The 26794-nt window shown below is 43.9% G+C and overlaps 1 protein-coding gene and 1 pseudogene across 30 annotated transcripts in view; both read left to right on the forward strand.

Moving 5' to 3' along the window:
* Positions 1 to 26794, forward strand: part of ZMIZ1 (zinc finger MIZ-type containing 1) — a 480632-nt gene that overhangs the window by 69971 nt on the left and 383867 nt on the right. For 18 of the 30 annotated variants that reach the window (XM_043551283.1, XM_043551292.1, XM_043551293.1 and 15 more), the window contains exon 2: positions 1972 to 2102. The exons of the other annotated variants lie outside the window; for them this stretch is intronic. The gene's annotated coding sequence lies outside the window, so the exon portion shown is untranslated. The remainder of the gene's footprint in view (positions 1 to 1971; positions 2103 to 26794) is intronic. 30 annotated transcript variants of the gene reach the window in all.
* On the forward strand, positions 13371 to 13511 carry LOC114021189 (annotated as a pseudogene).

The raw sequence follows: 26794 nt of genomic DNA on the forward strand, positions 1-26794 counted from the left end.
AGCCCTAACCCTCCTTGTCCAGAGAGCCCACACCAAATAACTTCCTTCCCAAAATAAAAGCTGCTTACCGGGCACCTGCTCTGGTGTTTGTCCTTCCCCAAGCACCGGCTGCTGCGACTGGCTACCTTCCTCCTGGCTTGAGAACAGCTCCTGGCTGCATGCATCTAGGGATTCCGGGGTGTCTTCCTCAGCCTCAGCAACCTCACTCCTGCTTTGCTCCTCCTCTTGCCTTGTTGAACTGGGCTCTGAAGTGTCCCTGGTGGTACTTGGAGTGGAAGTGGGGTCACCCCCAAGTATCGCGTCAGCTCTTTGTAGAAATGGTAGGTCCCAGGGGCAGCACCGGAGCAGCTGTTTGTCTCGCGGGCTTTGTGGTAGGCATTCCGCAGCTCCTTCACTTTAACCCTGCACTACAATGCGTCCTGGTCATGGCCCCTTTCCATCATGTCCCTTGATATCTGCCCGAAGGTATCATAATTCCTATGGCTGGAGCACGGCTGGGACTGGACAGTTTCCTCCCCCCAAACACTGATGAAGTCCAGCACCTCACCATTGCTCCATACTGGGGATCGCCTGGCGCGTGGAGGCATGGTCACCTGGAAAGATTCGCTGAGAGCACTCCACACCTGGCTGAGTAAACAGGAAGGGGATTTTCAAAATTATCAGAGAATTTAAAGGGTGGGTCTGATGGTTGGTCACCTGAGGGCAGGGCAGTAGAGTTCAAAGTGATGACCAGAGTGGCTAGAATAGGCATTGTGGGACACTTCTGGAGGCCGATCAGAGCGCATTAACAGACCAGGGTGTCCACACTGGCGCTCTGGCGCTTCAGTGGGGGCGCACCAAACGTTATTCCTCTTGCCGAGGTGGAGTACCAGGAGCGCTCTACATGCCTTGCCAGTGTGGACGGGTAGTGAGCTAGTGCGCCCAGGGCTCCTTTAATGCACTCTCACTCGCACGTGTAGCCAAGCCCTGTGTCGTCAGGAGAGCGTCTCCTGCTGACATAGTGCTGTCTATGCCAGCGCCTTTCTTGGGGAAACTTGTGTGCATCAGGGGGCTGTTTCTTCACACCCCTGACCGACAAAAATGCTAGTGTAGACAAAGCCTTAGATGACCTTCCTTGGACATCCAGTTGTGGCAGATGAGGCCAGAGACCCTCTGAGGGGAGGGATTAAGCTTTTATGGAAGCTGAGTTGGGAAAGTTTCTGTTTTGTGAACTGGCTTCTTCAGTCTGGAGAAGGGTTATTGGTTGTTCCTCATCTTTTTGGATTGTATTTTAAAGTATTTGTCAAAGAACATAACCTGGATTTGGAGTTCCTGGGTGTTTACATTGGAATGAAAATAAAAAATAAAAATATTTATAGTTGGTGCAGTGGTTATTCAGATGCATCACGTGTTGGTATTAATGTTCTTTGATGGGATGAGCACACAAGCATTTGTATGTGTGATTTTAAAAGTCTGTGTGTGTGTGCACGCATGTGTGTGAACACTTGGGCGTGTGACTTTAAAATCCGCTACTGTTGTTTTGCCAGAAAAAGCAGCTAATGTGAATGTTTTACAGAAATGGACCTGAACGTGACTGAGGCAAATTCATTTGAATGAATACTCGGATATATTTTGGCATCTCCCTTGCAATTATCCTGTTGCAGGTTATTTTTAGGATCACTATCTTGCTCTTTAGAACACAACACCACCCCCCTCCCCATGCCCCCACAAACGTTTGGTTTGGATAAGATATCTGACAGTTCAGCTCAATCCATGCTCTTTTTTTTAATAATTATTAGCAGTTGACTTGGCCTACACATTCTGGACCTTGGCATGGCAAGCAAATCAGTACAGCCACAGATGGCTATTTTGGGGCTGGAGAAGTGGGGAGGGACTATAGCTATGCTGAGGAGTTGTTGTAATCTGCTGCACCTTCAAAGGATGAGAAAGCTGATATTTACCTTCCCCTTTTCTGTTTTTTCTCTCTCTTAGGAAATACAGTGTGTTACAGACAGAGACATCAATCCCAGCTCACCCCCCCCCCCCTTTTTTTTTTTTTCTTGCCTGAATTAGAAGCTCCAGGAATGTGCTAATTGGCGGCGGCCTCTTCAGAGAGGTAAAAGGTAATTGTTATCTGCCCGCTTTAGGTGTCTTGCCTGTTAAACCTCTTTTGGAGCAGGTGGGAAAGGAGGGGAAGCTTAGAATAAGCTTGTCAGTGTGGAATTTTTATTTTCTTAGATCATCTCCAAGTTGATCAGGATGGTTTTCCATCCTCTTCAATGTACTCATGCAAAGAGAGGCTTCTGTGTATGTTCATTCATGCATACAGTCCTGTCCTGTGCCTATTTCTATGTGTAGGACAGAGAGCTAGTTTTGAGCAACCGGAGGAAAAGGTTTGCTTAAAATGTTAGTAGAAACATATTTTTTTTAAAAGATGCTCAGTGCATTGGTGGAATGATGACTTCTCTGCATTAGCTTAGCTCCTTGGCCCTCGCCCTCCACCCCAGGTCCTCTTTGGTCATTTATAATCTCTTGCTCCATCATCCTTTATGTCTCCAGGGGAGAAAGGTCTCCCATTGGGCAAAATACTGGTTCAGGTAAAATCACCTGCATTTGAATAACTCTACATTTGAATCACATCTTTCCTTGAGATTTGGAAAAGATTGGGTAATAATTGTAATACCTAGATCAGGGGTGGGCAAACTTTTTGGCCCGAGGGCCACATCTGGGTGGGGAAATGGCTTGCAGGGCTGGGGCAGGCGGTTTGGGTGCAGGGACGGAGTGTGGGAGAGGGTGCGGTGTGCAGGAAGGGGCTCAGGGCAAGGGGTTGGGGCAGAGGAGGGGTGTATGAGGGGGCTCAGGGAAGGGGTTTGGGGTGCAGGAGGAGTGTGGGTTGTGGCAGGGGGCTCAGGGCAGGGAGTTGAGGTGTGGGGTGCAGGAGGGGTTCAGGCTCCGGCCCAGCGCCACTTACCTAGAGCGGCTCCGGGGTGGCAGGGAAGTCTCCATGCGTGCCTGTCCCAGCCCGTGTCATGCCACACCACGCCACTCCGGGAAGTGGCCGGCACCACGTCCCTGTGCGGCCCCTGGGAGTTGCGGGGGTGCAGAAGGCTCCACATGTTCCCCTCGCCTGTGGGTACCTCCCCTGAAGCTCCATTGGCCACGGCAACCCATTCCTGGCCAATGGAAGCCTTGGGGAAGGTACCCACAGGCAAGAGCAGCATGTGGAGCTCTCTGCTCCCCTACCCCCACCCCCACCCTCAGGGGCTGCAGGGACATGGTGTGACCGCTTCCTGGAGCGGTGCGGCGCCACGGGGGTGGCAATCCCATGGGCCAGATCCAAAGCCCTGAGGGGCTGGATCTGGCCCGCAGGCCGTAGTTTGCCCACCCCGACCTAGATCTTACATAGCAATTTTTATCAGTAGATGTCAAAGCGGTTTACAAAGGGAATCAGTATCATTATCCCTTTTTTACATATGAGGAAAGTGAGGCATGGGTGGATGTGACTTGCCGAAGGTCACCCAGGAGACTGGTGGCAGAGTCGACAATTGAACCCGGGTTTCCTGAGCCCAAATCCAGTGCCCTATCTACTAGGCTGTGCTTCCTTCCAACTGAACTTGTTTGTCATGTATTTAAATGCTTCTAGTTCCAGGCAGAAGTGCCAGAATATGGTATGTGTGAGCCTCTATGTAATAAATTCCATGGCCATAAATGGTGGTGTGACCTCATGTAATCCTCACCTATCTTTCCACTTCTTGGAATATGGTTTATACGGAATATGGTTTATAGTCCGTGTCCCCAGTGCCCTGCAAGTTAATGGTTGCAAAACAGTTTCTATCCTTACAAGCATTTTAGATGAACCTATTTTGGAACATGTTTTTAAATGTTGTTACTTCCTGCTGCGACTTTCAGGGGATGCTAAGGGAGTTAAGTGCCCAAGTTCCATTGAGAGCCAAGTTGATTTGAACACCTAATTCCTTTAGGCTCCTTTGGAAAGCTCATTGTTAAGTCTTTAGCTCTCTGTATCCTACGATAACTGATTCCTAAATGAATCATTAGCTCTGTGATTCAGGGGCATCCATAGTCCCATAGACTATGTTTGGTGCAAAATGTAAAACCTCAGACTAAGTGCAGATACTGCAGGGTATAACTTGCTGACCAAATGACAAACTGCGGGTAGGCAAATCTGCCTGGAGCAGCTCTGTCCCATGCTTGCCACCGTGCTGCGGACGGTGGGGAAGAAAGCAAATCCTTTATTAGAAGGGCCCCTACTGGGTGACTGATTACCTTCTGAAACAAAGCAATGGACCTTTCCGGTTACTTTTCTGGGGCTCTTCAATTGATACTAAGAGACAAGCAGAAACATACAGACCAGTTGAAGCATTCTAATGGAGTCTCCTGGAATTTCCCTCGGGCTCCTTCTAGGTAATTACCTGTCTATCACTTTGTCTCCTATCTTTTAATGAGGGAGGAGTGCCAGACTCCCAGACCACTAATCCTTATTACTGTAGAAAGGTAAGTTTCACTCCTCCGTTTCTCACCTTTGAAAAATGGCACCAGCTACCCAGCTGGCTTGGCTCTCTAAATCATTTAAAAATGGCTGATAACCTTTCTCCATGGCTGCCAGACTAAATCATGGGAATCTCCTGACTGCTTCAGGCATGTATTCCCTGAATTAGCCATACGGGTAAGAAAGAAGGAGTTGATAGGGAAGGAAGACTAGCAGAAGCCACCTTACAATCCCTAAATTCACTTTCCCCCAGACAGACTCTTTATTAGAGCTGTGGGATATGTTCATTTCAAACCCAGAACTTGGAGCAAATTGATTGAGATTTGCAAGCCTGGTCTGACCTGGAGTTCTGGGCGAAAGCCACTGCAAAACATGGCAGTTCCAGCTGAGCTTGCTTACAGTCTCAGGGTTCTTTCAGACCCCAAAACTCGCAGGAACTGGGTTAATGTAAACCTGTAAACCCAAATCTCACAGGTTTGGAGGGTTTTTTTTTGGTGGGCCTCTGCTCGTTAGCCTTCTGTTTGTGTTTTGTTTTGTTATAATCAATTAGATTTTTCCACTGGAAACTTTGCATGTACCCTAAATTTCCAGTCTCTTCCTGTGGAGGCCCTGCTTCAGGACTATTGCCATTTCTCTTAGGCCAGGGTACTCGGTCTGTGCCTCTGTTACCTCAGCATAGTACTGGGTTTTTCCTTGGATAACCCCTTCTGTTCCTGTTGCTGGCTCACATTACTGTAACAAGTCAGAGATATTTCCCCCCTCCTCAGCTGTTGCTTATGCCGGGAGCTCAGGCATAAGCCCCATGTCCCTATATGCCCCTCTTTTCTTTATTCTTCACCTGGCCAACATGTCAGAGGTCTCGGGAGATCATGCTGGTTTTGGATGTTGTCCTTTTCCAACTGCTTCCATGTGTCAGACTCCAAGAAATGTACATTGTTAAGCTCCTTTACAGTGCCTTAGTGCAGCATGTGCTTCTAACTGTCTGCTTATGTATGGTATTTAAGCAGCAGAGTCTGCTATCAAATGCTATCACCCAGTGTATATCCCTTCGGGTGAAAAGCTTTAGGAGAAGAGGTGGGACATGGTAGTGATATTTGGGAAATGAAGCAAAAGGAAATTCTTCCAAGTTTGTTGGGCTGAAACCTTTTGGGGGGGGAGGGGGAAGGTATTCTTGCTGGACTTTTAAGTATTTTTTGAGGGTGAGCGTGGGAGGAGGGAATGTCTGATTGTTAAGTAGCCAAACATTTGCTGTTTCATTGCTATATGTGGAGTTACCTTTTTTGTCCTTTCTTCAATTAAACTTGGGCAAAGATTTTTCGCTCCTAGAAAGTATAAATCATATACAAAGTTGAGATCCTGTTCATAATTGACACACTTAGAATAATGAGAAGAAAAAAGTGCTTTCAAGATTGCAGCAAAGTCATCTCTTTATTTTATTTTTTCCCTCTCTCCTGACCCATCTCCAGAGAAAAGGTGATACAGCTTCTAGCTCACATATTTCAGGTGGGTGACGCTGTGGTATGTTAAGCGGTGTCTGTAATAGCTTATCTATCGGTGGTAAGCTTACTCTGTTTGTATTTCTCTTTTCACACATAAATCAAGTTAACAGTTTTCAAGACTTCGAGCAGTGTTTCAGCAGGATATTTGCTTAAATGTCTTTAAAAAAAACAACAACAAGCTTTTAAGGTCGGTTTTGAGTTAGGATTTCTAATACAGGAAACATATCCAGTGTCAAAGCTATGAAGCTATCCAGCACCCAGCCAGGAGTCAGACTTGTGAGTCAGAATGAATTAACAGCAGAGTTTGTGTTTCCAGGAGTTCCAGTCTCTGGAGACCTAATCGTCTCACAGGCCTTAAATCCTGATTAAACAGTATATCACCACTGAGCAAAGCATTAAGTGCATTGCTTAACTTTAAGTTATGCTATATTTTAAGCACATGCGTGTGCTTAAGTACTTTGATGAATAGGGATGGACTTAAGCACAAGCTTAAACTATTTGCTGAATTGGGGCCTTTCTACACATTGACCCTGTAATAGTTCAAAAAAAGAAAAGGAGTACTTGTGGCACCTTAGAGACTAACCAATTTATTTGAGCATGAGCTTTCGTGAACTAGTGAGCTGTAGCTCACGAAAACTCATGCTCAAATAAATTGGTTAGTCTCTAAGGTGCCACAAGTCCTCCTTTTCTTTTTGCGAATACAGACTAACACGGCTGTTACTCTGAAACCTGTAATAGTTCAGCAGCACTCCTTGGATGGGAGGAGGAGCACTTCCTAGAGGCTTGCATTTTCTCTTTGCCTGAAGAGCTCTCTTTAAGCGCTGAGTTATGCCTGTGCTTGGAAGGATTAGATTTTTATTGGTAAATATCAGTAAACGTCAATTTCACTTTCCACACACAAACCAAGGAAAAAATATTTCTATCAATAGTAATCAAAATTTACAGATCGTCAAAGTAAAAAAAAAAAATCTGCCTGAGAATTTTTTTTAACCTATTAAGGATATTTACTTTGTATATTTTGACATGTGATGCTGACCATCTGTTGTGACATTTTAATTGTTACAAAGCTTTAACATTTTGAATCTCATCAGTGTCCACTGTCATTAAATAACTATTGGCTGACCTCCTCCCCCGTAATTTTGCACAGCTTTGAAAATTAAAATCGGAAAAAACACTTGAAATAAAAATTGATAATGTAAAATTATATTCAAAAAAGTCAAATTCTGCTAAGTCTTGGTATACCATATAAGACTGGGGTGGGAAAACTACAGCCCGTGGGCTGGATATGGCCCGCAACCCGTTCTAACCCAGCCCGTGAGCTCCTGCTGCGGAGCGGGGTCAGGGGCCGCACCCGCGGCTCGGCTTGGCTCCGGTGCTCCGGCTGGGGCGCTGGTTCTCAGGGGCCGGACCATGTAGCTCGGCCCCGCTCCGGCTGGGGCGCAGGGTCGGGGCTACACCACACGGCTCATCCCTGTTCCGGCCGGGGCGCTGGGTTGGGGGGCTGCCCCAGCCAGGGCACAGGGTCAGGGCCACACCACGTGGTTCCCGGAAGCTGCGCCATGGCCCCCCTCTGGCTCCTAAGTGCTCCAAAGGGAGCTCCAATGGGAGCTGCATGGGCAGTGCCTCCGGATGGAGCAGCATGCAGAGCTGCCTGGCCATGCCTCCACATTGGAGCCGGAGAAGGGACATGCCACTGCTTCCGGGAGCCACTTGAGGTAAGCGCCGCTCGGAGCCTGCACCCCTGAGCTTCTCCCCACGCCCTAACCCCCTGCCCGAGCCCTGATCCCCCTCCCGCTCTCCGAACCCCTTGGTCCCAACCCAGAGCACCCTTCTACACCCCAAACTCCTCATCTCCAGCCCCACCACAGAGCCTGCACCCCCAAACAGAGCCCTCATCCCCTCCCACACCTGCCATACAGTTTCTATTCCCCAATGTGGCACTCGGGCCAAAAGGTTTGCCCACCCCTGATATAAGAGAAGAGGAGACCCCTCTGTAGTCTGTAGAGTTGGGGACAGGTCATAGATAGAGAAAACTTGGAGTGAAGAGAAGAAAATGAACACAGAATGTGGAGGAAGACAATTTGTCAGATGAGCTAAGTTTTTTACTTGCATGACATATGATGGCTGGCCATCAGCATCATAAAGTACATAGCACAGAGTTAGTGGAATAGATCTGTGTCTCTTACATTTGTTTTATGAATCTTAACTAAGTAGACTTTGAAATAAAGAAGTAAAAATAACAAATATTTTCAGACTTTACATTTAAAAGGAGCTGGTTAGGAATTTTTTGAAAATGCATTTTGTCAGAAAACGGCAGTTCATCAAATCCAAAACTGTTAATGGGAAAGGATAGATTTTGATGAATGTGTCATTTACAAGAAACTTGAGGGGAGAAGAGGAATGTTTTGAAATTGTTCTAATGGGCTGTTTTGACAATTTGGATACTTTAAAAAAAATTTAAGATAAAAAATGTTTTTTTGTTTGAAATGACTTTGTTTTTGCAATTTAACTAATTACAGTAAAAAAGAAGTCCAAATAATAACAAAACATTTTGAAATTATCCAAATCAATTTTTTCACATTGTTGGTTCTCGAAAATTTTCAAGATTTCAACTTTTTGTCCGATTTAGAATGGGATGTTTCCCCCCTAAATTTTTAAAATTTCCCAGGCCAGGAAAAGAGTTTCCCTCAGAGCTATACATTTAAAATCTTTTCTCTTGTACATTGTCTTCTCACTTAGAGGAGCTGTGACTAATATGCTTTGCGATGACTGCGGCAGAGTTGTGAGAGTGCAACCTAACAATCCACAGAAGGGAGTTTTTAAAGTGTGCCCGTGGAACTAATCTGTAATCAGTGACTGGGAGGAAAAGTGTATGTGTGTGTGTCTATATATTCGTATATGTATATATGTGTGTATGACAGTTTTTATCATTACTTTTGCCTATGTTCCACATTACTTCTAATGGGAAAGTTTAAGGCCCAGTCAGGCTTAATCCCATTTGTGGAAATTAGCAATGAAAAGGGTTTTTCCCCCTCTAGTGCAGAATTGTTCCCTGCTGTTAAGGAAGTTCTGGTGTGTGTACACATTGCTCCATTCTTCGGTTCTGTATATACAAGTGTGTGAGATTCTTGTACATTTCAATAACTTGCCCATTCACAAATACCAAGTCAAAGGGGAATTGTATGATTCAAAAATCATAAACTAACCCAATAGGTTGTGTGGTCTTATGGATAAAGTACTGGACTGGGAATTGGGAGGCCAGAGTTTTCTATTCCCAGCTCGGTTACTAAATTGCTGTGTAATGTTGGGCAAATCACTTGTACTTCTCAGTCCTTCCGTTCTCACCCTTTGTCTTGTCTGTTTGGACTGTAAGCTTGTTCAGGCAGGGACTCTCTTACTCCTGTTTGGCTGCCAACACTCTGGAGCCCCAATCTTGGAAGAGACCTCTAGGTGGTAATGAAACAAAGTATTAAAAAATCCTGGTCTGTTTGGTGGGGTGGATTACTTACCTGAGTAGTCGTGATCTTTAAAATATTTCATATCTAATTTTTGGTGGAGATCAGAAGAATTTCCTCCCGCCTTCGTCCCTGAAATCATGAGACCATTATTATTTAGGTTTTGGAAGGGGGCTGATTTCCCTTTGGTGGTCAAATGTACTGTGGGCCTTATGTGTGGGGAAGGAATGCTTAACCTTTCAATGAAGAGGAAGAGGGCATTTTGCCCTCTCCTCTTTGGCATTTTGTCGTATAAATATAATCAATTGAGGGGAAAGAAAATGTAGATCTGATTTGTAGCTAAGAGTAAAATTGGGTTTGGAGGTGTGACAGGAAGTCCTGTTTATCAGACAGAAGTTTGAATGGGATTATTGCAGTTCTTAAATACTTAGTTTAATTGTGATGGTGTGATTTCATTTTTTTTTTTCCCCTCTTAGAAATCTAGATACAGGGGTCACGTGCCATGGTGAACTTTGCAGGTATATACGGTAGCAGGTCTCTATTCATATACAGCACATGGAATTTGGCTCAGGAAGGGAATTCTTTCCTTCTTTCCAAATGTAGGTTTTCTTAATGGAGCTACTGTTTGTGATTACCATGTAAAACTATATCCTACTTCTGATAGCTAAATAATTTGCATGTGTTAATGGTATCTTTTGACCTGCCCTCACCAGCCTGGTCTTTCTTCCCATTCTTTTATTTCTATTCTTGTGGTCAGTATGGAAATTATTCTAAAATGCAGACTATTAAATTGCATTTTCCTGAAAGTTTTAGGTTACAGCTCCTGTCTCCCCCACCTCACCCCCCCACCCCCACCCCCCCAAGGGAAAAAGAAAAAGCATTTTTGTGGCATATTTGAGGGGGAGGGACGGTAAGCAGAGAGGTCTGAAAAACAATGTTACTGTGGTGTGAATGATCAGGGAATAAAAAGAAAATAATGGAAATATGTAAGCAGTGGCTCACCAGTGACACATTAATAGCATCCTGAAATCAAGTGTTCATTCATTTTAACCAGTGGTTAATTAATCAGAGAGAGTAGATAAAATGATAAGCTGCTTTTAATGAAGTGAAGCAGCATTATTAGCAGTAAGCAAAATGCAAAATATTTGGTCTCCTCCACATGTGGGTTTGATTGGGCCTGTAGCGAGGCACTGGCTTTGGAGATTACTAGCCTCTTTTGTTGCACTGTGAGTTAGGTGTGTGTGTGTTTAGAATGTGTGACCATGTGCAATTGCTGGGAAATAGGGGACTGGAATTAAATTAAAAAGAGATAAATTGTTCCTTGTACATTTTTGCTGTATGCCAGAGGCCAATAATTACTGGCCCTGATAATTCAGATACTTATTTTGCCTTTGGAGGTAAGTGGGCTTTCACAAAAAAACTGCACAGCTTCACAAATGAAATTAGAATATGTGAAAGTAAACAATTTGGTATTGCTTAGTTAATGTTGATGTATCCCAAACTGGTGCAACACGTGATTGCCTGCATAATCTAGGGGAGTTCACAACCTCTGGGTAGTAATCTACAAGGGAGTTACCAGCTATTTATCTAGACTCAGAGGGTCATGAGTCAGTGTGTGTTTGGCTATTAAACTGAAGTAGATTTGCTTAGTCCCTTCCAAATGATCGTCTGCCATCAGCAGTGCCTCTCAACCATTGGGCTCCTTCCAGTGGTGTCTCCTGAAATGCTGTGGAAACTGTAAGAGAGTGTTCTGGGATATGAATGGCAATGCAAATTACAGTAGGCAAATGGCTGAGAAGCTTTGCCATCTACTGAAAAGTCATTTCAGTTATAACAAATGGGAACCTTTCCCCCTTACAAAGGAAAAGTGTATTCTTGGTGGTATTAGCAAATTTACTCTGAGCTATCCTACATTGTTTTAAATGTTTATATGTCAGGCTGGCATAAAAGTTGACTGAACAGGGCTTTTAATGCACAACTCATGCTATTAATTTGTTCCTGAGTTGCTTTACATGCAAAGTTTTGTAGAATAAGTTAATACGCTTGTGTGAACTAGAGAAATGTATCCAATGGATTTGAGTGGCTTGATAGTAAGACATAAGCAAGTAAAAGAAAATTTATTTAAAAGACTAAGCTGCCTACAGTCACTCAAGTATGAATCCCCTAGCAACAAAGGAGAAACTGAGGTCCCTAGTGGTTCAAGGGTATAAGTGATATTGCAGGCTTAAGTGAAAGGATGAGTCCACCGAACTAAAGAATTCCACTATAGTGAGACAAACTCTCAAAAAGCTAGCTAGAATGGTAGGGGAAAGGCCAGGGAGAGCCTTGAAAGCACAGCTGAACCAGGGAAATGAGAAGGTGCTACTCAGGAGAAGCTGGAGTCAGTAACTCAGGAATTGCATTTTGTGTGAGAGGTTTCAGAGTAGCAGCCGCGTTAGTCTGTATTCGCAAAAAGAAAAGGAGTACTTGTGGCACCTTAGAGACTAACAAATTTATTTGAGCATAAGCTTTCATGAGCTACAGCTCGCTTCATTGGATGCAGTGAGCTGTAGCTCATGAAAGCTTATGCTCAAATAAATTTGTTAGTCTCTAAGGTGCCACAAGTACTCCTTTTCATTTTGTGTGAGGTTATTCTCTTATGAAGAGAGCATGCTCATGAAGAGAGCATGCTACCCAGCTTGGCAATATTGCAGTCCAAGTATTTTGTTCAAAAAAGGTGCCAACTACCTCTGGGTTTTTTTTTAGTTTATGTTTCTGCATCTAAACCATCATTTGGTTTTTAAATAACTTTGGCATAAGAATTTCCTTGCTAGCTCTGGAGGAAAAGCTTTAAAAGTAGAACTCAGAACAAAAAATGGTCTGTTTTCCTGTAAAGCAAGAAAAAGTGCATGCAATCTGTTTGGACCATGTGTTATGTTGGATTTAACAGGATAACATTAGATTAGACCAGCGGTTCTCAAACTTCATTGCACCATAAGCCCCTTCTGACAACAAAAATTACTTCACAACCCCAGGAGGGGGGACTGAAGCCTGGGCCTGCCAGAGCCCCACTGCCCTGGGTCGGGGGGCCAAAGCCCAAGCCTCACCATTCTGGGCAGGGGGGCCAAAGCTGAAGCTCAAGGGCTTCAGCCCCTAGTGAGGGGGCCTGCAGCCTCAGGCTTTGGCTGGGCCCCAGCAAGTCGAAGTCAGACCTGGCAACCCCATTCAGAGGGGGTCACGACCCATTTTAGGGTTCCGACGCACAGTTTGAGAACCGGTGGGTTAGACTGAGCTAGCTAACATAATCTTAACACCTTCTATAACTCTACTCAAGGCAAAATTTTACTTTAGCACGTGCTAAACTGGCTGAATTAAAGCCTAGTGTAGGATAAAAGCCACCAAACCTATGAAAATAGCATCAGTGGGAAATTGAAGAGGATTGAACGTAAAGAAGGGAAGAAGCCTAGAAGTCCGCAACAAATTTGGAACTGGGTCTGATGAAAAAATGTAGGGGAAAATGCTTGTGTTTCACAGGCTGAAGGACTAATGTATGTCATCTCCTCTAACATGCTGCTAGAAAATGATTAATGTTTCAGAATGATGTATTTCATAGTCGTGGTATCAATGGAATTTAACATCTTGGTCCGTTCAGGTGGGTGCTAGAATTTCTTCTCCTTAGTTGAACTCTGTGAACGAGTTCCCACAACAGGCTTATAAGTTAGACTGAGCATGAGAGACTCTATATCTGTGGCTTGAAGGGCAAGGAAACAAGTCATTTAGCCAGGTTTCAGAGTAGCAGCCGTGTTAGTCTGTATTCGCAAAAAGAAAAGGAGTACTTGTGGCACCTTGGAGACTAACAAATTTATTTGAGCATAAGCTTTCGTGAGCTACTGCTCACTTCATCGGATGCATTCAGTGGACAGTCATAGTCCTACACAGGTGCCAGCTCTAATTTATTCTTACTGTACAGGAAACTAGAACAACTGAGCTAAGATCAAGTGTAGTATCTGTTCTTATCAGTTTAATATCTGATATGTCCTTTATTTGAAGACTGTATATTAAATTAAATTTCTAGTGTTATCAAGAATTTACGTTTCTTATTTCGTTAATATAAATAATGTGAAATAGGGTGCTCATCCGCAAAAAAGGTGAATGAGATGACCCCGGCATCTGGAGGCCCATCTCCCTCTGCTCCACCATCTACAAGCTGTATGCCAGATGCCTCGCGGCAAGGATCATGGACTGGTTCGTGGGCGAGGGCGCGGTCAGCTCAGCACAGAAGGGCTTCATATCCTGCGAGGGATGTTACGAGCACAACTTCCTTCTTCAGATGGCCATGCAGGCAGCCAGGAAGTCCAGGAGGCAGAGCGCCGTAGCATGGCTCGACTTGGCCAATGCCTTTGCGTCCATACACCACCACCACATATTCGCCACCCTGGGAGAGTTCGGGATTCCAGAAACCTTCATCCAGATCCTCCAGGATCTCTGCAAGGATTGCACCACCACCACCCGCACTACGGACGGAGAGACGGACACCATCCCCATCCGCTGCGGCATGAAACAGGGCTGCCCCCTCAGCCCCATCATCTTCAACCTGGCCATGGAACCACTCATCCGAGCCGTCTCCGGCGGCTCAGCTGGCTTTGACCTGCACAGCAAGAGAATCAACATCCTGGCCTATGCGGACGATATGGTCCTCATCGCCGACAGCTCGGTAAGCCTCCAGCGAATGCTCGACATTGCAAGAGAAGCCGCCGAGTGGATGGGCCTTCGCTTCAACCCCAAAAAGTGGGCCTCCCTCCACGTCGAAGGCAGCGCCAGGGCTCTGGTCCGGGCATCACGTTTCCTGATCGAGGGCAAGCCCATGGCCTCCCTCGAGGAGGGAGAAGTATAGCAACACCTGGGCACACTCACAGGAGTCCGCGTCCGACAGACCCCCGAAGACACCATTGCAGAGATCTTGCAGGATGTGGCCCAAATCGACTCTCCCCTGGCAAAAGATCAATGCCCTCAATACCTTCCTGATCCCCCACATCTCCTTCGTCCTCGGGGGATCAGCCGTGGCCAAGGTCCCCCTGAACAAGGCTGACAGCACCATCAGGCAGCTGGTGAGGAAATGGCTCTACCTTCCCCAGAGGGCCAGCACTGACATCATCTACATTTCCCACAGGCAGGGCAGCGTCAGTGTACCTTGGATGGGCAACCTGTGCGATGTGGCGGTGATCACCCAGGCCTTCCACCTACTGACGTGCCCGGACCTGACAGTGAGGAGCATCGTGGAGGAAGCCGGACGGGATGTGGTCAGAAAACGCATCGCCAGGGCCACCTCCGAGCAGGATGTCGCCACTTACCTCAGTGGCTCCCTGGAGGCTGAATTTGGGAGAGAGGGGAGACCTGTCCTCTCTGGTCCCACACCCGCAACACCTCAAGATGCCTAGAAAAGAGGATCAGCTGCTGCTGGAAGTGGTGCGAGGAGCGCCAGGAGCTGGGAATACTGGTGCCGTGCATAAAGATCCCGGACCACACCATCATCACCCCGACCGCCGGAACGATTCTGGAAGGACCCTGAAAGACTCCATCCGCTGCCACTATGCCGAGAACCTCAAGTGGAAGCGGACCAGGGCAAGGTGTTTGAGGTGTCCAGCAAGTGGGACGCCAGGAACCACTTCCTCCCCGGGGGCAGCATCACCAGGTTCGCCGACTGGCGGTTCGTCCACTGGGCCCGACTCAACTGTTCCCCTCAAAGGAGCCATCTACCACGGCAACCGGGACAAGCACCGCAGGAAGTGCGGCTACGCCAACAAGACCCTGCCCCAGGTCCTGTGTGGATGCAAACAGCACTCCGGAGCCTGGTGGCACCGCCACAATGCCATCCAGAACTGGCTGGTGAAAGCCATCCTGCCATCCCTGGGGAAGATCACCGTCGACCATTCCCGGGACAGACAACCGACTGCGACCCAACATTGTCGTGACTGACGCAGAAAAGAAGAAGGTCCTCATGGAAGACGTCACGGTGCCATTTGAGAACAGGTCACTGGCCTTCCATGACGCCCGCACACAGAAGGCGTTGAAGTACACCCCGCTGGCCGACACCCTGAAAGCCCAGGGCTACGAGGTCGAGATCCACGCCCTGGTCGTGGGAGCGCTGGGTGCATGGGACCCCCACAACAAGCTGGTACTGAGAGCGTGCGGAGTCTGTCAACACTACCGCCAGCTCATGAGACAGCTAATGGTGTCTGACACCATCAGGTGGTCCAGAGACATCTACACGGAACACATCACAGGACACCGCCAGTATCAGGTCGAGTAACCGAGAACGCTGACCAGGGAAATAACCCACTTCCTTCCCTGATGAACCGAGAGACGCACCCCACCCATGTACTTATTCTCTGCACCAATACTGACATGGACTCTTAATACATTTCATGGGTGGCGTACCTGAGCCCATTTATCCACTGACGCTTTAAAAATTCCCACTCCCCAATCTGGATCTGTGCTGGTTATGTGATATGCATGTACCTCGTGAACCTTGTAACTGATACTTGCAATCTCCCTTAACCCAAGCCAGACCCCAGATGTACAGTACCTTCCCTCTTGTGTAAATTTTATTTTAAACATTAACTTTAATAAAATTTTTAAATCTGTTCTTACAGATTTTAATATCTGTTTAATATCTGATATGTCCTTTATTTGAGGACTGTATATTAAATTAAATTTCTAGTATTAGCAAAAATTTAAGTTTCTTATTTTGTTAATATAAATAATGTGCAATAGGGTATGCTACATTTGAATTGTTGCTGGTAATGTATTTTCCATGTGTCTTTCTTAAAGGCAATACTGTATACCAGTGACTTGGGAGTGAGCAACTTATATTTCAAAAAATATTTTAATCTGAGGTTTGCAGTGCATGTCCCCTGCCTGTTTATAAATCTAAATTTTAAAAAGTATAATAATAGTTTCCATATTGCAAGTTTTACAGATACAAACTAAAGAATAAACATGTACTGTTTTTGTGGGCCCTTTAGGTGAAATATCGACATTAGGTGGTGACCTAATATTGAATTGTTGCTTATGTTGGCTTTTGAAGCAACACCCAGTACAGAATATCAGTGTTTATAATTTGATTGCCATCCCTTCTTCCTCTACTTGTCCTCAAAATATATACTGGTTGCTTTTTTTATGATGCCATGGTTATTCCATTCTTCATTGTCCTATATCGGTTTAGGTCGAGTTCCTCTCTGCCAGCATGTAGATTCAGTGTTCTGTCTCATCTTGAGAAAGTCATCCCCCCTGTATGGCAGGGATTTGCTAGCTCACCAAACTTTTTGCTGTCTCCAGTAGGTGGAGGTAATAATACAACTGGTCACATGACACACAGGAAAAGGGGGGCCACGTATCAGGAGAGAGCCTTCTGTTGGACTGTGAGCCCTGCCTGTGGGGGAAAAGGGAACCCCTTCTGATTGGTGGCCTTGCCCCCCTTGCCTGCCTCCTACCAATCAGAGCTGCTATAGGAAGAGCTCTGTCTCTTCCCCTTCCCCTCAGCAACCCAAAAGCATTCTTGAGAGAGGGAGCTAAGAGCCCAGTAGCTCAGGGATTCTGCTACCTCTACCCCTCCTGTGAACAGTGAGGTCAGGAGAGTTTCTCTGCTCTTCCCCATTCCCCCCTGCAGCACCCAACCCGGGGGGCGGCAGGGAACACGACTCCAGGCCCCACATCAGGCCTGGGACAAGGGGGAAGAACCCCAGGAGCAGCCAAGTTGAAACTGAGAGGTAGAATTGATGCAGGAACTGGGGGGACAGGATTGGTTGGGAGGCAGCATTAGTTGCTGGTCAGGGGATGGGCAGATGTTGTGAAGAGGTGCTCCTGCGGCAGGGACCAAAATCATTTTACCTAATAACGTTGGATTGGCAACACTAGCTGTCAGTCATACACTGCTGCTGGGAAGGGGCAGGTGGAATTCAAAAATCAAAAGAACAGATAAAAAAACACACTCTATAATTTTTTAAAAAAAACTCATGATGTTGGGGGTGGGGAGGGCAGGGACTAACAACAGATTTGTTCTCTTGAGGTTGACAATAATGGGACTGGGACACCCGCACTGTGTAGCTGCCCCTGACTGTTCGCAAGAGAATTGTCTCTCTGTTTAGTAGGCTCCTTGGTGAGGGGTTCAGCATGTCTAACTATTCCCATTCCTTCTGAGGAAAACTCCAGCAGAAGACACTGGGACAGCTGTACGCAGTAACCGAAGTTGGTTACTGGGGATGTGGGGGGAATCCTCCTTGAAGGGTCTGGAGGATCATTCTTGTGAAACAAGGGGCAAGATATTGTCTTCCTGAAACCAATTAACAGCCAGAGAAGACAGGCAGTACCCCCTTCCTACAGGGCCCATAGTCTGCATTCCATTGAGCTGGTTGTGAGCCCTTCCAGGAAGTCTTGGGAGCTTTTTGGTGGATATCATTCTCAGGCCCAGGAGGGCCCTAGGCACCTGTGAATGTTCCTTCTGCCTTTTTTATAGATGAGCACACTGAGACACAGAAAGCTTAAATGACTTGCCCAGGGTCTCATGGCAAGTAAACGGCATAACTGGGAATGGAACCCCGATTTCCTTACTTCCAGTCCCCTGCTAGAATTACTAGACAATGTTTTCTTCTTATGCCCTGTGACTGTTATGAATCTGTCAGAAATGGCATGCACAGTTAGCTTCTTGCACGAAAGGTCTGTGTGTAGGGGGGAATATTGCAGTGCAATGCGGGAGGCGGGGAAGGGCATTCAGGGACAACTGTACCTGCTTGAGCACAATTTAATAAACAGCAATGAGCCAAGGAAGCAGTCTGTGTTCCAGATGCATTGTTATCTGTAAAGTCTCCTATCTAGCAGAGTGCTGCAAAAGGTTTAATGCAAATCCAAGGCCTCTACCATTGTGAGAGACAGATTAGGTCTCATTTGCATTCTTTCTCCTATAATAATTACCTAGCAAGGAGTGCCTGTTACCATTAACTTCATTCTGTTTGCCTGTGATAACACCATCAGCAATCTCTTCTCCACGGATTATGGACACTCTGAGAAAGGGGTGATAGGAGAAAATTTGAAAGCTGATAAATTGAAATTCAGATGAAAGTGTGATAATAGCCGTTAAATATATCTGGAGAAATACGTGAACAGAAGAGCAAAGGCCAGTATTAATCTATAATATTGATGAGCTGCGTGGTTTCAATATAATTTAGTAAAGACAGCACATCATTTTTACTTATCTTAAAACACCTGTGCAGTACTTGTCTCAATGGTTTTGTTCCATTTTAGGAATTGGCTTTGAAGTGACTCTCAAACTGGTACAATATAGAGACCAATTTTAACAAAATGGTATACATTTTAGCCATCCATGAGTGAGTGTAAGTGCACACCAAAAAATAAAAGAAAAACCCAACGACCCCAGTGGCAGGCAGATCTGAGTAGGACTCAATCTTGTCTTTCAGATTGATGTTAAAAATAAAAGTGGAGATTATTTATCTCTTTTTTTTTTTCAAATTACTGCTATAAAAGGGCAAAACAAAAAGTGCAAAGAAGTTTGGGAGAATGGTGATCCCAGGGAAACCAGTTCTGTCTACAGTTTAATTTTGTATAAAGATAATATAAAATTTTCTTCCCACAATTTCTGTTTTGGTTATAGTCTCTTGTCTCTGAGTTTGTGTCATTCCTGATAAACCAGTGGGGGTCACTGCAAGAGAGGCAGAGATCCTATTATTTAATCCTATCCATTCTCTCCCTTGGTTCAATCTGTTTGTTTCTATGAACTTCCCAGTCATGAGAGCAAGCTCCCTACTCTGCAAATCAAACCCTGAACCCTTGCACAGTAGTAGCAAATTGCTACCATTAGATCTAGAGCTGATGGCCCATTTCAGAGCCTTTTATTGCATATTGCACATGCCTCAGTAGAAAGTCCCCTTTTTGCAAAGAGGATTGAGAGCACAGTAAAGAATATTTTGCAGGAGAAAACGTTCTTAATATCGCCAGTGCCTTGTGGAGAGGGAGCGGCATATACTGCTGATGCGTGTAATTTTTCTTTCTATTGGTTAGTAGAATTTTGTGTATTTCAAGGTTTTCACTGGAAAAAGCAAGCTCTGTGTGTGTGTGTTTAAATCATGAGCAACTATGGATGTACTGCTAAGCCTCTTTCTTATCTGGAACAGGGCATCAAAGCAGTTAGTTGTATTTTAAATAAATTTTCCTGTGGCAAGTATAGCGTGTGTGGGACATAAGCTGTCACCTTCATCTTACATCCCCAGTGGAAATAGCAGTGTGTGAATGATTCGGCTTCAAGAGCCTGTTATAATGTTTCTCCCTTCCCCCAACCCCAGCCCCCCACAGAGGCTCTGTGGGGAAGAAGGGGGTGGGTAAAATAGACTGTTGTTAATCTGTGGGTTAGTCACATAACCCAGCTAATGAATTACTAGAAAAATCCTTTGTTTACTCACTGTCACCATTCCTGGCTGTTAAAGATTTGCTAGCGTAACACAGAGCTTTTAAAACTTGATTCAGCCCTTAAGAGTTTAAAGATCTGTTTGTGTGTGGACTTGCTTAGGTATATGGCTGGGTTTCCCTGTTTCCCCAATTTGATATACTGGATTTACAATCTGTAAACATGGCCAAACAGAAGTGCATTTTTTTGAATCATGAATGGAATACCTTCAGTCCCTTAATAAGCAAATTCGGGTGTTGGAGAACCGTATTCACTATAAAATACAGTGCAGTTGAAATGTTTGGGTAGAACCGGTTGTTCTGCATTTTTTCCCAGTGATGGCATTTGTAGTGCCATGTGGAAAAAGGCACATATTCCAAAATGCAGAGAAATGACATCCTTATGGAAGACAACCTCTTTCCTGATTAGTCTGTGATTACAATTGGACATGTTTAGAAACAAGTAGTAAGGTAATCCTTCCATGAAGTCTAATAGTTCTATTGGGCGGAGTTTGGGGGCAGTTTTGGATCCAAATATAAATCTCTGTGAGCATGAATCCTCCTTCAAAGGAAACTGTTCTGTTGAAGGACACATGGGCTGTTTATATCTTGCATCTCTGCCCACACCCACAGCATCCGAGGTACTTGGCCTGGGAGAGAAATTGCTACATTTTTCTATATGTGGACTTCCTTCATTAGGCTTATGGATGATGTTTAGATCCTGTTCCACTGCTCTGATAGGGAGTTGTACAATCTGAAGGGTGTTCTCCTTTTACCCTTTCTCCACCCAACCAACCTCCATGAGCTATCCCTGAGGGGCCCCCTAATGAGTGGGGGGAGTTAGGAATGTGGGAAAAGGGTAGAAGGAATATGGACCATCACCTTGGCAATGAAATGTCTCTTGCCATCTGTGGAAGTCTTGTGGTGTGTTTTTTAAGAAAAACATCTGGCCCAGCCAGTTGGCCACTGGTGGGATATAGTGCTTTGAATGGAGATACCTGGAAGACACAGAAGATCTGAGGACTGTAGGAGGCCGTACAGGAAGTGGGGTATCTGTGTATTCTTCTCTAGGGATAGAAAGGCATTGGATGGATAGGCAATTTTTAGTCTTCCTCTTTGGACTGACCCTGATATTAAGATAACCTGAAGGCACAAGTTTCTCTGGTTTGGGGTTTTGTCCCGTTCGGACCTTGGCTTCAGTATTCATGACCAGAAACCATGCTTCAGACTTGAAGTTTAAAATCTGACATTTTAGACCTCTGGTTGACCAAAATTTGCCACACTCTTTTGTTCAAGTTCTCCTATGCTAACTAAGGGTTTCAGTATGGAAGAATCAGCTATTCTAAAAGCTGGCATCCTACAGAGAATGAGGAAGCTAAGTATAAGCCTGCAAGCACAGCTTGTGTACATATTTGTTGAAAGCTAATTGGCAATGCAGTTGCCTTTCAAACTTGTTCTTTCACCTATCAGCGAGCACAACTCTGGTACTTAATGTACTGTTGATTACGTAAACACTACCCTGAAATATTTGCACAGGCAATTAACTCTTGTATTTTACACTACTTAGGGTTACAAATGGAATTCTGTTAGAGAGCCAAAATTATTTATATTGTGAAATTTATTTAATCATTAGATTAAATAATATTCGTAGATACAAAATATAATAATATTGTCCTTCAAGCTGGCTAGTGTCAAATGTGACAATGTAGATCAGAAATGTTGTAAGTCCTTCTAGTTAAATGGGATAAAAAGTTTCTTGCCAGGAGTTGACGTGACTTTCTTGATAATTATTCCCTTTCCTGCACCCCTTATATTTTAGAGGTGGTATAACTGGCTGAAATTTACAATAGCTGAGATGATTTTGTTTGGATTGCATTTAAAATAGAACACATCCCCCTTCTATTAGTTCATCTATTCCATGGCTATTTAATCCTTCTAGTCAGTATCTAACACACTTAGCTCTATCTGTTGTAGCAAAATTTGGCTGATAATGAAGAAACTCATAGAAAGCATAGAATGCAAGACTAAAGGTATCTGAATGAGACCGAGTGCTCCGATAACTATGGTGGTAGGGCACTGTACAAATACCTGGTTAGATGCATCTCCACCTTACCCCACTCTCAAGAGAAATGTGATCACACCACTGTACCAGGGTTTTCAGTCTTCATTAATTTGCATGCAATATGTCCCTGAAATTGGAAACAAAGTCCCTTAGGCCATGTCTATACTACCCGCTGGATCGGCGGGATCGATTTATCGTCTCTACTGTAGACCCGATAAATCGATCCCCGATCGCTCTGCTGTCGGCTCCGGAACTCCACCAGGGCGAGAGGCGGAAGCGGAGTCGACGGCAGCTGTCGATCCCGCACCGTGAAGACGCGAAGTAAGTGATTCTAAGTCAGTCCAAGATACGTAGACTTCAGCTACGCTATTCTTGTAGCTGAAGTTGCGTATCTTAGATCGATCCCCCCCCTCTAGTGTAGACCAGACCTTAGAGCCAAAAAGCAGCAGCTCCACAACTTGTGCCAAATGATAAATCTGTTAAAAGTGTAACCACCAGTAACAACCATCATCATGTCAGGCCTCCACCCCCAAAAGGGACAGATGTTTACAAACTATGGGCCTAATTCTGCCATCGAATGGATTTGATGGTAATTTCTAGTGTGGGTTGGTAGCAGAATAGTAAAATAGTGCTCATGACGTGTGCTGTTTTGATTTTGTTTTTCTATTTATGGACTACACACTGATTTTAATTCTGTGACATGCAATTTTTAATGTGATTGCAGATAAGAACATAGTTCTCTTGTAGAATGCAGAGTGAGTCTGTTTAATGAGGGGTTGTCAGTATTATCCTATATTTTGTTTCAAATTCTCTCTCTCTCTTTCTCACACACACATACTCTCACACTCACACACACACACAAATATTACACTCATTTGGACTGGAACACTAAAAATCCTTTATAAATTTGATTTAGTGAAAGTCTGCAACCAGGAACACAGTTTAATCAAACTTATAACATGGCTGGAGATTAAACAGACCTGTTAGATAATCAAATCCATCTCTGTATATGTACAGGATATAGTTCATCAACTGAAGTCCCTATCTGATATTACACTTGATCTTAGCTAAAAATTATTGAATGAAATATATCGCTATTAGATGGAACCTTCCAAAATATTTCCATTTATGATGTTATAGTAGATAGATAGAACAGGGGACATAGCGGAATATAAATAGTTACAATTAGCCATATATATATTCTTATAACGAGAAATCAGAAAGATAAGGTCCGCAGTTATGGTGCATTGCAAAAAGCGAGGAAAGTCTATAGAAGCAGAAAAGCACAACTTGACATGTATTGATGTGTCTATTTAATTAAAATTATAATTAAAATAATTAAAATTTATTTAAAGTGCCTATTTAATTCCCTAAGTGTTACTGAGTGGAGGTTTGTTGAGTATACCATAAGTCAAAATGCTAATGTCTGAATATGTTTAACAGACAGCACTGAGGTCCAGATTTTGCTAATGGGGGAAAAATTACCATTTTCATTTTGAAGGAAGTAGCCCGTTTAGAAATTTTGAATTTCACTTGCTTTGCAGATGGTATGAATTGATTGCCTGTAAAGTTAAATTTCCCTCTGCTTTTTCTTCCCCCTCCCTCTTCTTCTGCCCTGCTCTGTCTCCCCCCCCCCCCCCCCCGCCAAAAAGAGTGAGAATTGCTGCTGATTTCTTATTTTAGAAATATAGGAAACTCCAGGCAGAGTGGTAGACCATTTGCCCAGAAGACTTATTTTAGGGTTATTTGTAGGTTTTACTTTACTGATTTTTGATGCAAGCTCAGTGACATCTTGAGACTGATACTTACTTTCAGATGTTTTTGACATTCATGTAAATTTCACCAAGAGTGAATCTATCCAACTGATTCGTACTTGTGATATAGTGGTGGGCGTCTGTAGTATGCTTTAAGTGCCTGATTAAAATACACTTAATACCAATGTTTTTTTCTGTAAGGTAGTAGGGATTGTCTCAACAGCCATTATAGAAAAATGTTCATTTGTGAGTGAATGGAACCAAAATAGAATGTACAATTGTTGATAGTTTTCAGTAATATCCAGAGATGGTTTCACTTAAATTCCATGATAGTCCCCTTGGGCTGTAAGAAAAAAAATACATTTACGAAATCATTACCTTTTTGCCAGATGAAAAGAAACAGGAATAATATTTTATTTTGATACGTTCCCACCTGATTGCTTTTTCATTTTTTCCTAGATTGGTTGATTGAAGTGATACTTGGGAAATGAGTAGTAATACATTGTTTTTAATTTCGGAAGAATTTGGGCTCACTTTTCCTTGCTTTGTTTGGAAATAAATCCAAAACAAATGCTTCAGTTTAAAATGGGTGTGTTTGCACGTGAGCTAAATAACTTTTGATACGATATTTTAATATAATTCATATCAGTTTTATAGTCTAACTGATCTCAGTTACATTTCTTAATCCCAGTTCAGTAGCCTGTGGTTCTGAACCTGGATGCCACAGCCCCTTTCAAAGATCCAGTGGCTCAAGACCACCCTGCATTTATGCCCAAATGGGAAGGGGGGGAGGGCGGGTCATGGTATAGTTGCAACCACTGTAATAGTCACTATTCCTAAACAGATCAATTTGAGGAGATTATACTGGGAAACGTATTTTGTATGAGCGCTTTAATTTTATAACCAGTTTAAACAAGACCAAACCTTTTTAAAAAAAAATGACAAATGATTTTAGTTTAGCATCTTTATTTCTACGGTATTCCTCTGATCCTTCCCCCACTGCCAACATTGCCCAGCCTAAGGCTTTTTGCTTATGGTGCATTTGCTAGTCCATCTCAGGGACTCTAAACGCTGTGCATCACTTGGTTACAGGGCAAGATAACCAGCTGGTGTAAATTGGTATGACTTCATTAACTTCAATTTAGTTTGTCAGCTGAGAATCTGACCCATAGACTGGCCACTACAACTCGTCTCTCATTAAATTCCACTTTACTTCAGCATGTAGTAGTATCTTTCATGGTGACCCAGTTTTAAGGCAACTAGGCAGTGCTCGCTAACGCAACACTGATTTCTATGCAGAGGCAGCTTTAGGCAGTGCCTAGGGTACCAGATTTCAGGATGTGACAAGAGGTGTGGGTACCATAACTCAAGGACTGGTTCCGTGACAAAACTCTAGACCACACAAACTTTTCACTGTGCAGTTGATGTCATCCTCTTTTGCCAGTGCAGGATACATGAATTTTCACTTTTGGTCTCCTTCTTCCTCCTTTCCCCCCAGTTATTTTTTTTAATGTATCTGGCATTAAAATCTTAGTTGACCCTACATTTAAAATCTTAGTGCACCAGACAGAATGGAAAAGGTAGTACAGCGAACATGGAGGACTGGCTGGCGGGAAGGAAGAAACTAATTTAGGTGACTTCATTTGATCTGATCTTTAAGTGATAACATGGGTTCAATAGTTCTAAATAATATATCTGTCGTAAGGTCTTTATCTACTACAAATATGTTATCAAGTAAGCTAAGGGGCTGAATAATAATGATTGGTAGTCTTTAAATTGGAAAGAATCTAGTTATGTGGATATTCTTTCTAGTAAAAAGAAAAGGAGTACTAGTGGCACCTTAGAGACTAACCAATTTATTTGAGCATAAGCTTTCGTGAGCTACAGCTCACTTCATCAGATGCATTCCAAGTGAAGTGAGCTGTAGCTCACGAAAGCTTATGCACAAATAAATTGGTTAGTCTCTGTGCCACAAGTCCTCCTTTTCTTTTTGTGAATACAGGCTAACACGGCTGCTACTCTAAAACCATTCTTTCTAGTAACTTTGTAATTGATGGATGTAACTTGAGCCAGGATGAAACACCATACATTGGTTCTATATAAGGAAACAAAGCTTCTAAAGCATATTATGGTGTTAGTTTGAGTGTTGGGTTTCACCCACATATTGTGAATCTGAAAGCCAGGTAAACACCAAGGTTGTGCTTTTTTTTTGCCCCCCCCCCCCCCTTTTTTTTTTTTTTTTTCTGGAGAGAAGGAAAACAGTAACCCAGTATTTGAAGCATGCAAGTTATGCAGATGTTCAAAAGGCCAAATAAAACAAATAGATGGGCTGCAGCTGCTGGAGTAGTCATTTAGCTAGGCATGTTTTGCTGCTGTGATAAGACTGCTCCATCATGCCTCTGGCTTCTGCCTACTTGAGGGAAATAACACGGTGAATTAATTTGCCCTATTGTTATTGTAAATATGAAATCCCAATTGCTGTGACTTCTGAAAATTATTTTTTCCTATTAAAAAGAAAATACACAGAATGGAGTAGGAGGTGATGATGTTCTTTCCAATTAAGGAAAGGGGAGATTTTTCAAAAGCACAAATGGGAATTGTGTACTTAATTCTCCTTCTCCTTCAGTGAGTTAGGTGCCTAACTTTCATGGGTACATTTGAAAAATCTCCCCCAAATGGAATAACATAATATTTTAGGGCCTGAAAACTCTCTGAGAGCACAGAAGGAGACTAAACATGCTTCATTGGTTAGAATGGCTAGAGACCTATGTCCATCGTTAGCATGAGTGAGGAAAGTTAGTGAAGCTGTTTACTATGAATACTGTGCCAGCGTTGGATAGCATGTATCACAGGGGAGACAAGAATTATTGGCTCAGAAGTGATGAGCAAAACTTCTGTGACCGATATACTTGGCAGAAGGGGTACGGTATTAACAGTCAGCCAAATTAAGTCAGCAGGGAGTTGAACTACAATCGTACCTAACAACGAGTTCCGTTGCTTTCAAGAAGGGTATTCTAGTGACCTTGTGGGGGATTCTGGTGAAGTCTTCAGTAGGCTCCCATCTTTGCAATTGACTCTCTTGCTTTTATATATGTTTTGAAGAG

This window comes from Chelonia mydas, chromosome 7 (genome assembly GCF_015237465.2).
Source record: "Chelonia mydas isolate rCheMyd1 chromosome 7, rCheMyd1.pri.v2, whole genome shotgun sequence".
In the NCBI taxonomy this organism is placed as follows: domain Eukaryota; kingdom Metazoa; phylum Chordata; order Testudines; family Cheloniidae; genus Chelonia; species Chelonia mydas.